The sequence below is a fragment of the Cryptomeria japonica genome, chromosome 1, assembly GCF_030272615.1.
Source record: "Cryptomeria japonica chromosome 1, Sugi_1.0, whole genome shotgun sequence".
Lineage (NCBI taxonomy): Eukaryota > Viridiplantae > Streptophyta > Pinopsida > Cupressales > Cupressaceae > Cryptomeria > Cryptomeria japonica.
In genome coordinates this window covers 496,689,672-496,706,705 of record NC_081405.1, presented here as the reverse complement: position 1 = coordinate 496,706,705, position 17,034 = coordinate 496,689,672, and the positions used below count along the sequence as shown (strand labels likewise).

General features: G+C 34.7%; 1 pseudogene across 1 annotated transcript; it reads left to right on the top strand.

Moving 5' to 3' along the window:
• Positions 1-743: 743 nt before the first annotated feature.
• On the top strand, positions 744-15,144 carry LOC131073508 (NADPH:quinone oxidoreductase-like; annotated as a pseudogene). Its single transcript, XR_009112888.2, has 3 exons — positions 744-905; positions 986-1,177; positions 14,641-15,144. The product of XR_009112888.2 is annotated as an NADPH:quinone oxidoreductase-like (transcript).
• Positions 15,145-17,034: the final 1,890 nt, after the last annotated feature.

Here is a 17,034-nt window from a genome sequence, read left to right as displayed (position 1 = left end):
ACTTTTAGCCTAAACAACCTGAACATTTAAACCCTCTAAATGATATTATTTTTTTATTTTATCGAAAATAGAAAAATGACATGATATGAACCTTAAGTAAACCTAGAGACCCTTCAGTCATAAAGTTTCTTTCTCTACAAAATATTATAATTGTTTTTACTACTATTTGAAATTTTTAGGACATTCACTTTATTTGAGAGCCTTACACAACATCAAATTTGGAATATGTAGCTTAACTTATTTAATTACATAGATATTATATATTTTATATTTAGGTATAAGTTTAGATTTTTATATATCATTTTATATAAATTATAATTGACATAATCATTACATCTCTTTTTGATAGGAGAGTCAATATATGATTTTTTTTAAATAGAAGATTCTTAATATTAAGAAGACAATTTTGAATGAATAACCATCACCAAAAAAATTCAGATGGAATGAATAACCATCCCAAAAGATTAAGAAAACAAACTTTTTGAATGGATAACCATCAAAACATGACTTTGAATGAATAAACCAAAACAAAAGAAAGAAAGTGAATGCTGCTTGAAGAAATTCTATGTAATACAACAATTACTTCTAGAAACTTATATCGATGAAGACAACTTTGAATGAATAACCAAACAGAGTCAACTGTCAAATTTAGGGCCCCAAACATATGTACTGGATATTGATTTAACGATATATATAAGTTAATTGAAATGGAAAGAAGAAAAAGTTAATAGGTAGCACTTCACCCAACGCATATAAACGACAAATAACAATACTCAATTACAGGCGCTCCAAATCGACGTCAACAATGGCAAGTGCAGTTAGCTTGACAGAGCACGTCATGAAGGTGGTAGCCATTTCTGGATCTCTCAGAAAATCTTCCTTTAATCGGGGCTTACTCTGTTCTGGTAAGTCTAAACAAGCTTAAATTACAAAATCCTGGGTGCCATTGTTGCGTATTGATTCAATGATGTTTTCATACGTGAAGCTGTTGAGATTGCGAGGGAAAGCATACCACATATGGAGATTGAGATCTTGGAAATTGGGCATCTTCCATTTGTAAATACCGACCTTTAAGTAGACAACAGATTTCCTCCATCAGTGGAGGAGCTCAGAGCCAGGGTTCTGCAAGCTGACTGCATACTCTTTGCATCTCCAGAGTACAATTATTTTGTATCTGGTAAGCTTTCTAAATCACTTCATGCAAAAAAAACCCATATATGAAAAAAAAATTCTCAATTTACTATTTAGTGATGTTTTAAGTAGTGAAAGAAAAACGCGGACAACTATGGGATAAGTTTGTTAACATTTTAAGGAACTTAAGTTGCTGTTTCAGCATTTGTAGCAGTGCCCACTGCCCAACACGAAACTTTGATCCCATAAAACGTCTCCAGTAGTTTGTATTCCTATCTGTGTATCTAAAACTTTATTCCATTTTTCAGAAACTCCTAGTGAGGGGCTGGAAACTTTGTAAAATCATCTCCCCCAGTTTTCATTCTTTTTGAGGAGTTTTTAGATAAAGCTAGAAATCATTGTTTTAGATGAATCTAATGTCATTTCAAGCAGTTTTTGAAAGTCGCACAAAGTTTTCCAAGATTTTTTTGCAAGTCTCTTTTGTTTATGGTACCAGTTCCTGTGGATGCTCTGCTTCCCGTCGTTCTATATTACCAGAAATAAAAAACGAGGGGAGAAATGGGATTAATTTTAGACTTACAATAATAAAATTAATAAATTTCTAAATTATAAAAAAATATTTCAAAATTAAAATGAAAATAAATTTAATCTTCATTGGTTAAAATTAATAGTGATATGCTCCTTAAGGATTTATTAATCCATTTTCATGATGTTTTTATCCCTCCATCCCTATCGTATTAGCACATTTGCCATCCAGACTTTCCTTAATGCATGTCTCAGCTTTTTAATCTTCACTTTTGACCATGGCTCTGCTGAATTAAATCTTCCGAAAGTATATTTATATAAATAAAAAATTGTATTTTCATACAATTGGTATTGGCACGCTCATATTAAGGTGACGTGTTACGGCTTCCTCCTCTTTTCCTTGGGAAATAGCTCTGATCTATTTTATATGGCATGCTTATTAGCTGCTTTGGGTACTTTGCTATGTTCTCTGTTTGATAATATCGATCGTCAAGAGTTTGTGGCTTCTTGGAAACATCCTGCAACAAATATCTTGATCATAAGCCAGACCAGGGATCTTGTCTGTCACCATTCCCTGCACAATCTGATTCTGCTTTACTTGTGGAATTGGCTACTTCTATGCGTTCCCTTAAAAGAAAAGGAGCTTTGAATTAACGTGCTAACTATTACCTACCTCAATCTCTTAGGACTTAATGAGAGTTGAAAACAAAGACATGATATGTAATACAGGGGATGGCTCCTTCGATGCCCTCTTTGCATCCTTACCATCTGTAGTTTTCCATTATTCATTGCCCATAGAAAGTGGGATCATCCTTTTGTACAGGCTTTTACACCAAAAATCTTCAGTTCTTCCCTCCAAGTGCGTTTCTCTACTGTCTGATTTTATAGATATGTACCATACAGACCAATAGTGTGCACAGATTTCAACCTTTTGAAATGCAGTGGGATATATCCCACATGCATGTGTGGGAAAATGGTGCCACAACTATCTATATATGCCCTTTTACACCACTCAAATTAGTTTGTAGTAAGCTAGCTTTTGGTTATGTGAACCAGCTTGTACAGGTTATTGACAGGGGACTGAGTTTTTGTGAAAAATCCTAGATGATAGTTTGGGATTTCGAATTTGAAAAATACAATAAATTATAAAACAGATAAATTGCATTGGTCCTAATTTCTGAAAGTCAAACCCTGTTCAGGATGGAGAATCGGCCAAGTCATTGGTTAAGCAGTTTGGAATTTGAGATTTGGAATGATAAATGGTGGGAATTGGGATTCAATTAGGATAATATGATGTCAATTTGCATATCCAAACCCCGACCGACATAGGGAAACTAATTAAGTCCACATTAGGGCTTAGAGTTGATAAGTAGGGGCATGAGCTACAGAGATGCAGGTCTTGACCTGAAACCTGGTGAAGAAGAGGAATTCACAAAAATCCAAGTTTGGAGATTGGAAATTGGGAAAATGTAGGTCCAATGAATACAAAATCTTGAAAGCCGGAGCATACAGAATACGTTAAGACTGATTTGGAAATTGAAATCTGGGAAATGCAAATGATGAAACTGGCGTAATGCAATCTTGAAATATGAAATCTGATGAAATAAATTCAGAGAGGGACGCGCCATTCCTCATAATGGCATTGCAGTTCCCCTTCCTGATGCCATTACTCTACATCGTCCTTTTGTCCTATTTCATCTTTTTTCAATGCAATTCCTTTTTGTTTGTTTGTTTGTTTCTTCCATAGTCATCCACTGTGGGCATGGTTGACATGGGGGCTGTGACAGAACCAAAGCCAACATGCATGTGCCTTGGATAGCCTTCTGTTTCATCATTCAGGTGAATTAGGTATCTTACATATTCCCTGCTTTAATCAAGCCTCTTCCATTATTAATTCTTAAATGAGAGGCCAAATTAACTTGAATGCTGGCACCTTTGATGAACGCCCACACACAGGTTGCTAACCATCCCTCTGGTTTTTCCCTCGATCCCAAGAGGTAATGTTTTTTCCAGGAATCTGCATCCCTCTTCTGAGCACCCAGCTTTTGTATTGCAGTAGGCGCTGACCATTACTTCATTTCATTATGTTCAGCCAACACAGCCTATACCAGAATCCATCTCCAAAGCTTTATTAGAGATGGAAAATACCTAAAGAAGGCAACAGGCAGAATCTTCTGAGGAACCATCCATATCTTTTCATCAAGTTTTCCTGAATTTTGTCCTGATGTTCAAAATCTGATTCAAGCCACTATTGTTATTTAACAACATGTCCTCTGTGGTTGCTTTCTGACTGCATTTTGGCAGTCTGCTTTATCTTCTGTGCTTTATACAAGGGTGGGGCCTTTCAAAATCCCTTATTCCGATTCATAGCTCCAGTCAAAAATGTTTACCTTTATTAAAAACCTGTCCCTTGTCATCCCACCACCAGTCTACCAACAGTTTTAGCCATAGCAGCAAAAAACTTTTGGGGGAAAATTGACAGACTGGAAGATTCAAAGTTTTTAAAAAATTAGATTTTCAAGACAAATGTGGACAAACACAAAAAAAAGAAGAAAAAAACCTGCTGTTTCTTAATTTTATTGGCATACAGATATAGATAGCAAATAAAAAAGAGAGTTCAGCCCACGAATTGTGGATTATGGATTTTCTCTTTTATGTTCATACTGTTAATTATGTTGCATTGCGCAATGCACATTGCATGGTGTATAAATGATAACTAGATGTTAACATTTTTCAAAATTTCAATGACAATCTACTTTGTACAAAGTCAACCTACAAACTAAGTACAAAGTTAAAAAAATTCAATACATAACCAATGAGTCTTGCGGCTATGAAGAGAGCTACACTAGAGGGCTATAGGTCATGATGATGAAGCTCTTGGATTAGAGTCTTTCTTGAGTCATTCAACCACATCACTATATTAGTTGCACTCTTTAAAGAGATTATAATCATCACCATCATCAAGGGCATCTTCATTTGCAACCCACTTAGAATTTGAACTGATCTTGTTAAGGTCTATTGACTAGTCTTCCTTGACAGTACCTGATTTTTTCCATGTAAAAATTAAATATGGCAATTAAAAATGAAACAAAAACAATGATTAAAATTTATAATTACGATGAAAAGTATTACAACTCTAACCTTGAGCTTTCCTTAGCTTTAGGCAGACATTGTGGTAAACAAAGACCAAGTCATTCATTCGTTGTATCAATCAATTGTGTTTCTTCAAATGTATGTTAAAAAAGATACTTCAAGTATGCCCACAAGCAAATGAATTGCATGGCTAGTTGGAAATGTGCATTGCCATCCATTGAAGATTTTTGGCATCTTGGCCACAAAATTCTCGTCATTGTGTTTATAAACACATACAATATCAAGATGATAGCATGTAAGATCTATTGAAAGCTTATCACCATTGCATATCTACAACGTGGAGAGATTGTGAAAATTTTATGGAGTCTACTTGGTTTGAAGGTCTTCCTACCTTCCATGACAACCATATTTGAAAAAAAAAACCCTTTGCTTGCCTATACATTGGTAGTTCTATCATAATTACATCCAATGCTATTGGGGTAAAAACAGTTTCCTCATGCACTTGATTAGGCCCTATGTGCCTCATCATCATCTTTGAATAAGGGGCTATAAAACAATGTTGTCTTCATACAATATCTAGGGGCACGGATAGGGGAGTGCATTTCTTAATCCCATCTCTTATTGATTATGTCCAACAATGATATGTATTTGTCCTTGTTATTTTCCATCCTACCCTTTATCACTTCCTTGGCCCTCTCGCTGGCCTTATACAAATAGGTCATGGGGGGACTTATCCCAATCTACTACTTTCAAAATAATTACTAGCGACTCTCAAAATTTGATAATTTGATCAATTGTGTCCCAAAAACTCACAATAAAAATGTACTTTGCCACTATTTTGCCATTTGTTTAATTTGTGAAGTTAAACTCCATCTAGTCATTTGAAATGAACATTCAATTCAAATTCATTTTCTATTGGCAAAGATTCTACAATCCAAAATGCATAGTAAATCTTGTCACCCTTAGTCAAATTAGCTTATTGCCCTCTATGAAGAAGCACATCATATACAACACTTTCATGTGATTGTAGATGAACTTGGTAATAGTAAGAGTCTTTTGCCATGCCTTCTTAACCCATTCAAGTTTTGGAATGTTCTCTATGGTTGGACCAAGACAGTGTGTCACACATGGGTTAAAAAACATATAGAGATATTGTTCATTAAGAGTTTTCCAACAACAACACAAGCAACAACATTTTTTTATAACAAACTGAACCGCATTTGGTGGCTCTACATCCATGACCACTTTGTCAAACAATTCAAACAATGCATCCACAAATTTGATTCTATTTGATGCATCCACAGATTTCAAAAAATTTGTGTCAATACCACAAGAGACAAGGAAGTTGCTGAGAGTTTGGTTCCTTTGATTTGTCAACCCATTTAACATTATGGTGCATTTAATTTTTACTCGCTTTAATCAATGTTTGTTAACATCTTGTACTGCATCATTGAGCATGTCAACCTTCAATGTCTCATATAATGGGGGGCTTTGAACCTAGGACCAATGGCTGCAATAGCATCCACCATACCTTGCCAATATGGAGACCTAGCAACATGAAACAACAACTTAGAGTAGACCCAAAAATTTGCAATTGTCTTCTTTTCCTATTCATGGATGTTCTTCCTCTACCTTAAACTCTCTAAAGTGGTTTTCAATCTTGGTGTAGTACAAGGTGCAAAGAAATAATTAATGTGTCCTCCACTTGTTGTAGAACTAGGTGTTGATTGAGACTCCTACAAAGACTCTTGTGCACCAACTACCTCATCTAATGGATTGTCCCTACCATTTGTAGAATTATAAGCCACTTCTATCTCAATTATTTCATTTTTAGTTCAAAAATTGCCTAAAGAGCTTATTTTGTCTAATATATGACATTTTCAAGGCGCTTTCTACAAGCAATGGTGTCACGTCTTGCCTCTTTCACCAAATGCCATTTGAAACAATATGTCTCCATTGACATCATTTAAACAAGAATTGCATTTGACCTTAGTTGTACTTGAGACTAATGTGCAAAGTTACTCTAATCAGCATGGTGACCAAATTTGCAAAAAATATTTGAATTCAACCATTCATGTACAAGTTAAATAAGAACTGATTTAGCAAAAATAACCCTAACTGTCTTAACCAGATTAAACTAGGGGTGTTCCAGCACAAGTCGTTAAGATTCACTAAATTTAAATTTGTATATTGTTGAATAAAGGACTTTATAGGCATAAGATATTAAAGGATTTTGTTGGAGACTTATCACATAAATCAACACTCATCATTGATTCTTGGATTCATCATATGTGAGATCTTGTGAAATTCAAAAGGATTACATGCTTCAAATATTCCCAAATAGTGAAAATCTCTTTAAACATGAAATAATAGTTGAAGGCAATAATAATTGAATATAACAATTATTGAAAGGACACTAACAAATTACGCTCTCTAATTAAACAACAATGGTCAAGAATGAAAAATAGAAGATGACCACTAAAAATAGAAGATGACCATTATAGAAGATATTAATATTATTTTAACACCCTCCCTAATGGTCATCGTACTCAATACCCTACAGAAAACATTGCAGGTGTAATCATCACACATGCAAAGAACACTCTGCTGCTACGGAGACCCTCCTAGGATCTGCAGAATGTAAATGACCAAGAGTACCAAAAACCATCCAAGCAAATGTAACCTTCACACGCGAATTAGAGATCTGGCACACACGAATTACTAAAGCCTGAAACAATGATTTTGAGGAAAAAATCAGCAAACCCTTTTGCAGAAGAGTACCAACTTCAAAACCGACTGCAAGATACCACGGTTGCAGATGATCGCCCTGGCAAGTGCAACCCAAACTAACTGCAACAAAGCTCGATTTTTTAGGAGGAAAATCAATCAAAACTAGACAACTTTGCAAATCACAAATCCCACGCGAACTTCGCGTATTATAGATGATTTTTGAGGAAAAAATCATAAAAACCAGCAAACAATTTTTGAAGAAAAAATCGTGAAAACCTAGAAATCTCACGCAAGCTTTGCGGATGACAGATAATATTTTTTAAGGAAAAAATTCTAAACCCTGAAATAGGAACCCTCAAAAAGAGAATTTACGATTTTGAGGAGAAAATTGAAAACCAAGAAATCTGAGGTTACAAATCATCATTTTTGTGAAAAAAAACGGTAAAACCTAGATAACTAAAATCTTACGCGAATATCACGGATTACAGATGAGATAATTTTTAAGGGAAAATTATAAACCCTACGAACAATTTTTGAGGAAAAAATCGTGAAAACCCCCCCATGGTTTTTTGTGGAAAAAATCAGAGAATCGACAGACAATTTTTCAAGAAAAAATCGTGAAAACCCTAGGACTTGTAAGACGAGGTCTGGCCTAAATCAATCTGATAAAGGCAACGATATTCAGATATCGTGAACATGCACTGTTTCCAGGTGTTGTGGCAGTTGTTGAACTTTCGACTATGTTCCAACATGATGTTGGTCAAAGATGCCATCACGAAAATGGAGGTTGAACGAGGTCAACCTAGTGAAAGCATGAGACAAAAGAATCTGATTCAAAAATCAGAATAGAAGCAGCTGCAAAAAAATCTGAATTCCTAGAGGAGAATTCTGGCACGAATTTTGAGGTTTGGAAAAAACCCAAAAATTAAAATTTTCTACAAACTTAAAACCTGAAATTTTTCCTGAAAATTAATCAAAAAAATAATAATAATTTGCAGAAAATAAAAAAATACCTCTGATTTTTTTGTAAAAAAACCAGAAAAATATTGACGATTTTTTTTCCAAAAAATATGCAAAAAGAGTAGGGACAGAAACCCTAGGTCGGATGTACAACATAAATGGTGCCCAAAAGACACCAAAATTCCTGACGTCCACAGAATTAGCAGAAATCGCTGACTGTTTTTAAATTCCAAGGCAAATTCGCTGGCACAAAATTTGAGGCATGAAAAACGAGGCAACCAGAAAAATCTGAGATCAACCCAGAAAAGCTCTCGAAAAACCCACCATGAATCTAAAATCAAAATACAAATGCGACAACTCAAAAATCAAGGCACAAAATACGATGCACCCAGAAAAATCTGACAACGACCCAATTGAGGTCTCAAAAAACCCACCAACAATCTGCAACAAAAATAAATTTCAACTTGAACTGAAGGGTCAAAACCCTAGTCGAAAATTTTGCAGAAACCTTAGGAAAATTTTCAATCTGCAAAAAAAAAACTCCAAGTTGTAGGGCCGAAAATCTCTAGAACCCTAAAAAAAAAACATGAACTGCTGCTCAACACAGGAATTCGCCCACGAACTCGAAACCCTCAAAAAGCCTTCAAAAAGGCAAAATCGTTTTTTTATAAAAAAAAATCTGGAAAATATTCCAAAAAAAAGGCCATGAATTTTTATTAAAAAATTCGCCAAACTTTAAACAATCCCATCGACCTGCTCTGATACCATGAAAAATAGAAGATGACCACTACAAATAGAAGATGACCATTATAGAAGATATTAATATTATTTTAACAAAGAATAGCTAGAAATAACTGAATATAACTGTTTTTAGAAAGACAATAACAAACTACTTCTCCAAGTAAATAGAGAGGGCCAAGAACAAGTAATAAGTTATAACTGAATATAATTTGTCTTAAAAGTACAATAACAAACTACAGTCTCTAAGTAAATAGAGATGGCCAAGAACAACTACCAACAATGACTGAACTATTTCTGTTCAAAATGCTTGTCAACGAAAAATTTATATACATATATTCTTTAACTCATGTTAATCATCAATCCATCAATGATCCTCATTGATTTGTTCCCCCAAAAAGGTGACCACAAGATAACTCCCTAATGGAAACCATAATTGTATGCTTAATGGTCAACATCATAAGGCTCATAAATCAATATTTTGTGGTGGTCTACTCTCGTGAACATGTTGAACATGCAAATCAGAGAATTGACAATTACAAGCAATCATGGAATATATGGGATAAAGAAAACCAAAATTATAAATGGGGACCAGTTGTGTTATTCACTTCAGTTTATGTGTGTCTAATAGCAAATGTGCCAGCCATAGCTGAAGTTGCAAGAAAATGAAGCAAGAATTCGGTGCCACCAATATATGTCCTAACCCGCTTCTGAATGTGTAAACAACTTTCAAAACACAAAACAAACAAATCAAAATGCATCTTGACAGATAATATAGGACTTCCAAAACCCTTACCCCCAAAAAGAACATGAAACAGTAAAAAAATTATGGAAAATCAGTCAAATTTGTAGTAAATGTGATTCATAGGATATAAATGTGTTTTAAATTTTGAATTGCAATTCAATTGGGAAAAATTGGTAAGAACATGTTGACCACGATGTTTTCAAAAATGGTGATTTATTTGGGAAAAAATCGCATCCATTGACATTCTATGATTAATCACAATTTTTTACCCTTTTTTGATTCCTTGGACTCACTTTCAGCATTTGTCCCCTACCTCTTACCTCAAATCTCTTAGTTGGCAGATAAAATGAAACTTTTTGCAAAGGTGACAATGCACAATATTACTGCCCTCCTTACAACTCCTAACTCAGAAAGCTCAGCTGATGCATCAAGCCGCACAACATCACGACCAGCTCATTAAGCACCATCGGAAGCTAATTGAGCTACTCCAACTTTAGCTCCATTGTGCTCAAGCTAGCTTAACCATACTAGCTAACACCACCAACCAAGGGAAAAGGTAAATGCATCTCTAGGAAGTTGACATGGACTCAAATCTTACTCCAGTAAAAAGCGCTAGCTACTTACCTGTCTTAGTATTAGGCATCACCACCAACAATCTTCTGGTGCTTCCTATTGGTATTAAGTGAGAACCTGCTCATACTCTGCTTCACAATGCAGAAAACATTAATGAAGTAGATAGAATGTGTGCTTGCACAAACTTCACCATTCAGCCTAATGATTAGTTTTTGCTTTGTTGTTTTTACCCTCTTGTACAACTAATAATTCTAGTTTGCACTTGTTTCTTTAGTATGCAGTAATCCAAGAGCTTTACACTTCACATAGGGTTTATACACTGTATGCTAATACTTTTTGTTCGACTGCTTCTTAGCACCGTTATGCTGATTCTTTAAATTCCTCTAAATCAATATAATATAATATAATAAAAATAACTGTTGCACTTATGAAAAATAAAATGAATGAGGCATTCAGTATTGGAAATGTATCAAGAATAACAAAAAATATATACAAGAGATAAATTCAATATACTCAAGAGAATACATTTAAACCCTTAACTTATTGATGCAAAAACTCATAAGGATACTTTCCAAATATCTCAAAATATGAGAGCTAAGACAAATAGTATCTCAGATTCTCAATATTTCACATCATAATGATTTGAGCCTCTCGTATTAATTTTAATAACACTGAAGAAAGATAAACTGTAAACCCACAAGTTACCCATTTGACCATCTACACCTAAAGTAACTTAACCCACAACTTAACTTTTTGACCTAATATAACCAAACAACGATTATGCACATCGCATGTCACCCACTCCATAAACCCAATATATATCATAATATCAGTAGTGTAGGTACATAACATGTCACTCCCTAGCATGGTTCACCATTAAAGTGTGTGAAAAAACTGAATATGGCAGTTTCTGTGAATTATCAAGCTTGATTGTCTAGCCATCCATATGAGATCTTTCTACACAATGATCTTCAATGGTGTACTGCACAAGCCATAATTATGCTCTTCCAATATCATGAATGTCTATCGTTGTTTCTTATTTGATGTTGTGTATAGCCAAATTATTCCTTTCATATCAAGTATCCATTCATGATTACTGCTTCTTTGCTGCTCCGTGACATGCTTCTTTAATTGTTGTCATTCGTGGTGATGTGGATATTGATATGCTGCAGCCTTCATAAACTCTTCAACCTTATCGTACACATGTCCTTTTTGCATTTGATTTGGTGAAGGGTTTGAGATTCCTTCACAAGCAACCGAGACTTGCATAGGCTTTTCTTTTGATTTTATATTCTGCTTTTCTTCTGATTCTTCTTCATGCTCCTTTTAATTTTTTTGATGTAGTATGGGATTTGTGTCCAAATCACATACAATGCATTTATTGACCTTGAGTGTTTGCTCATGTTATGCAGTACTAACAAGGTTGCTTTCTTTGTGCTCTTCTAATGCTGTGCATGTCAATTGTTGTTTCTTCTTTGATATTATGTATACCCATACTTGTTCCTTTGATATCAAGTATTTATGAATGATGGTTGCTTCTTTGTTGCACCATGACATACCTCTCTAATTGTTGTCGTTCATGGTGATGTGGATATCAATATGCTGCAGTCTTTGTAAACTTTTCAACCTTAGATTACACATGTCCCTATGGCTTTTGATTCTGTGAATTGTTTGAGATTCCTTCACAAGCAACCAAGTCCTGCTTACCCTTTTATTTTATTATTCCTTCTGCCATTTTTTCGATTCTTCCTAATGCTTTTCTTCATTTTTTTGATATGGTAAGGAATTTATGTCCAACTTGCATACAATGCCTTTCTTAACCTTGATTGTTTGCTCATGTTATGCAATACCCTACAAGGCTACTTTCTTCTTCCTATACCAAACCTCGTGAACCTTTGCACATCAAAATTGATGGTTCTCAAAGTTTTTAAGTTAAACCAAGGAATTTCAAGAACAACATCTATGTCATCTGTTGCTACATTATAATAATTGAAATACAAAACATATTGTCAATTGTAAGTTTCAAATCTTCATATACTTGTGCCCTTAATATTCCTTGCTTAATTTTTTAAATTATCTTCCAAAGTTGCTTTCTTTTTCTTCTAGCATTTCCTCGTGACATCTTTTGGAGATTAAGATTGACAACTTTCCCAAAGTTTCTAAACCATCCGTAGCTGTGGCCTGAAAATTAGAATACAAAACATAGTTGTCTATGGCAAGCCTTACATATTCAAATATTTAAGCCTTCTTTATAAATACACATATCTGCTTGATATTCCTTGCTTGAAATGTCAGTTGTCTTGCCTGCTTATTGTTGACGAAGTTATACCACCTGCTAGTATTATTGAGATAATAAAATTCTTCTTTTAAATGAATATATGAATCTCTAACGTTGAAGCTTTTTTGTTTGCAAACCACAAAACTGGACCTTTTTCATGGATTTTTTGTCCAAGGATAAGGTTTCCTCATCATTATTTTTTTCTTCATGAATCTCACTTTAAGCTTCATTTTGCTCATGACGATACTCATTTTTAGTTCTTTTCACATCTATTAAGATATGCTTCCGTCTCAGCTTTGTCCAAGTCAAATGATATGTAAACCATCTCTTACCTAATTCAGAATCCATGTGTTGAAAAATTATGAATTGATGATTTGTAAAATGTTATTCTTTAAAATAGACTACCATTCTCTCGCATCATAAATTTTCTTTACATCAAAAGCATCCATTCTAATGAATCAACTTTCAATTAAAAGCTATGGTTAATTGCAAAAGAAAATGTAATTGACATATGATCCAAACTAATCTTAAAATGATGAAAAATAACACTACTAATTTTTTTAACTCATCAAGAAAGGTGATTTAAATTTCTCACAAGGCTTTCAATGATGAAGTAGGATTGGTATCAAGAAGGGTTCAAATTCTAGAAGATTCGAATTAAAGCTCTTGACATTTTTACCTGCAAACCCAAGTTTCAAAGGTTAATCTCTCAAATGTGCTTGTTTGTTTTTATTTGCCACCGATTTAATTGTATTAATCTGAGTCTTATGATTGCTCTCCTTTATCACCCAGCTTAATGGCACTCAAAAGTATCATGTGACTTGGATGCAAGTGTTTTAGACAGAGATATGTTTATAGAGGTCAACAAAGTTATGTAAAACTCATTTCAAGATTACATGCATGTTTAGCATGCCATGTACCATAACAGTCCTCAGATGATCATTACAAGTTGCAATTTCCTTGGGAGAAGTAACTGGCATTTAGAATTGGAATCTTCTTGGGGACAGGATGTGGCATTTCGTCACTTACCCTTTTCTAATCCCATTCACTCCTTGCGAGTTTTCATTATCTTTTAATCGATCAGACCTTTGCCAATATCCCTTTGTATATAGTTGATTGAGCAGCATTTATCAGCTCATTGCAAAGCCCTGTGTTGCAAGAAACGTGAGGGAGCGGGAGCTATTTCACATATTTGGGTTTGCAACCCCTCTGCAATGAGAAACTTCTTTTGGGAACAATTTTTTCTAATTTTCGCTACCCAGAAATCTCTCGCAACTGCTACTACAATCTCCACATATTGGGCCCATTTCCTTGAGTCTGCAATAAAATAGTGGTGGGAATGTTGGAGGATCAGACAATATCGAATGCAACGTGAAAATTTGAGCAGACTGTGAGTAGGTTTAAAGTAACATACAGTTGGTCTCTGAGTTTTCCTTATTCGGAACAACCCTAACATTTAAAGGACATGATCAAGAGATAGCAGCGATAAAAAATTTACTTGCCAGGCAGGGGTTTAACCATCAAGTTTAATTACTGCCTGCAGTCCACGATTCAGGAGGATGCTAGAACCAACCCACTTTTAGCATTTTCCTTTCCCATCTCCGTGTTTTTGAATCCCCATTTCTTTCTCATTTCAACATCATGTACTATCTGTACTATGTATGCATTGTATTACACAATCATGTTTTAACGCATTGCTAAAAAAAAAAGAACATGCATTACCTAAAACAGTGTGTAATTTGTTTCTTATGCTCAACCTCATCCAGCTCCGTTTTCTGTTCAGCAGCAATTGCCGTCTCTTCAGCCCCATTTTTGTGTTTGATTTATACAAATCTAATGTTTATTGTATATGGCTCCATATTTGCAGGTCCTTTGAAGAATGCCATTGACTGGGCTTCCAGACCTCCCAATGCTTGGGCCGACAAGCCTGCAGCTATAATGAGTGCTGGGGGAGGATTTGGCGGCACAATAGCTCAATACCATTTGAGGCAGATTGGAGTTTTCCTTAATTTGCATTTTATCAACAAACCTGAGTTTCGAATCAGAGCATTTGAACCTCCCGCAAAATTTGACAGTGATGGGAATCTTGTTGATGATGAAATAAAGGAGCAGTCGAAAGAACTTCTGCTATCGTTATCTGCATTTACTCGCAGAATGCAAAGCAAGTAGTGTAAGTTGATGCAAGGGGAATTTCGAATGAGGCTCCCAGTCTTGAGCTGTTCTTACGATTCTTTTCCTTCAAAAAACAATGGGGTATAAATAAGTGGTAAAAGCTTTCCAAACAATATTTAGTCATTGCAAGCCTAAATTTGACGGTCAACTCTATGTTGAAGCAAAATCTTTACGATGGTTATTTTTTAATATATATAAATTAAATATATATCTGTTTTATTTTATTTTTACAAGGTGGGGATTTAATCTTGCAATTTTATTTTATATTTGGATTCTTTTCTTAAAGACTTATTGATCATTGATTCTTAATAAGGCTCTCATCTTAAATAAGGGCAATGGGGAAATTTCACAAGTGTGGGTTCTAGTGTGATCTATGAAGCAACTTTCGAGATTTTAGAAGTTAGTGCTTCATAATTCAAAGGGGATGAAAAGGGAAAGGAACAATTCAAAATATCTAACACCAAAACATCATCTTAATGATTCGCAAGCCTATAATGAAATGCAGAGTTTTTACAACACTTAAATCTTTAGGATATAAAAACATCTAGGATTTATTTATTCTAAGAAATAGACACAGTACACCAAAAACTCTCCATGATAGAAAGAATAAGTCATCAAAGTAATTAAACATAAGATGAAATAATCGGGATTTAGTAGTAGAGAGTACATGCAAAGGCCAAACAAAATTAAATAAACAAACCCTTTGAATTTCCCAGTAATTTGCAAACTTGTTAATTTTGTATTAAAACGTATAATTTGAGGTTACCCTTTATGAAAATGGATGAGTATAATTTACTAAATGATTCATTCATTAGTAGAGATAACAATAATCCCAAAAAAACTTGGACAGGAAAACAATCAAGCATTTCAATTATGAGCACAAAACATATCCCATAATAAATTTCAGAAAAGCAACTTGAGCACAGTCCAATATTTTATTAATGGCAAACATGTTGAGGCTCAAAAAGAGAACCAAGATATAACTCTTTTAAACACAAAAAGATGCATGTTGTATCTAGGACTAAAAGGGTTATAAAAGCTTGTTATTCATTAGAAGCAGAGAGGAGAAAACCATTTTCCCATTTTTCTCTCAAAGAGAACTCCCTTTTTAATTCTTCTCTCTGACCTTTTATATTCTTTTGTCCACTTCCCAATGTCTTTACTAGTTATGGAAAATAACTTTTTGGTGATAGAATCATGATGATGAAGATAACTGTTCTTGTGTTGGAGAATTTTATGTTGTTGATTTTCCCTTGATTACCGACATGAAAGTTCGATTTGTATCTTCATCACCTTTTTCCATAACTCGAGGGAATAAAACACTAAGCATGATCATTCATTTTTCTGTTTTGATCCAACTACCAGTGCATGCATGACTTTTGCCAACTAGAGCCACTTGGAATCTCTTACATAATTGTTGCATGATGCTTGATCTTCAAATCGTATTCCATGATTACCTAGATGAGGTGGGGCACATAGGGACATGCATCAAAAGGGCAAAAATGTTTTGGGACCTTTGCTTGGTAATTGTTGAGCACTTTGAGATGTCAACATGTGGCATGCTGGTGGAGCTTCTTCCATTGCATTCCCTCCATCATCCATATTTTCATGCAATGTTAACACGTGGCCTCTCTGCAGGAAATCTTCTCCAAGCGAAGAATATTTTCTTAAAAGATGCGCAAGGCTCTCACATGTCCTTTCTTTGTTCCTTCTTGTTTGGGCAAAGAGAACTATTGGTTAAAAAGCCAAGAAGCCAACTACTATAGGCGAAAGCCACAGTTCTAGTGACTCATAGGGGATTTCCGCTTGCAAATTTGAGCTTCAAATTTTATAGTTTCACAAGCTAGGCTCTAACAGACTCTTCTTCACAGGTTCACATAAGTTGTCACTGATCAGATCTCAACAACAAACTAGGTGAGCATGCCCCTTCTATAAGCTCTTTTTTCGCATCACTGCATCTCTAGTCCTCCTAAAATCACGTAAAGAATTGACTATCACAAGATGATTGTTAAAAGTGTCAAACAAGACAAACCTTTCTTTTGCACATAATAAATAGCTTCATGATATGGGATGCCCCTAACGGGCCATG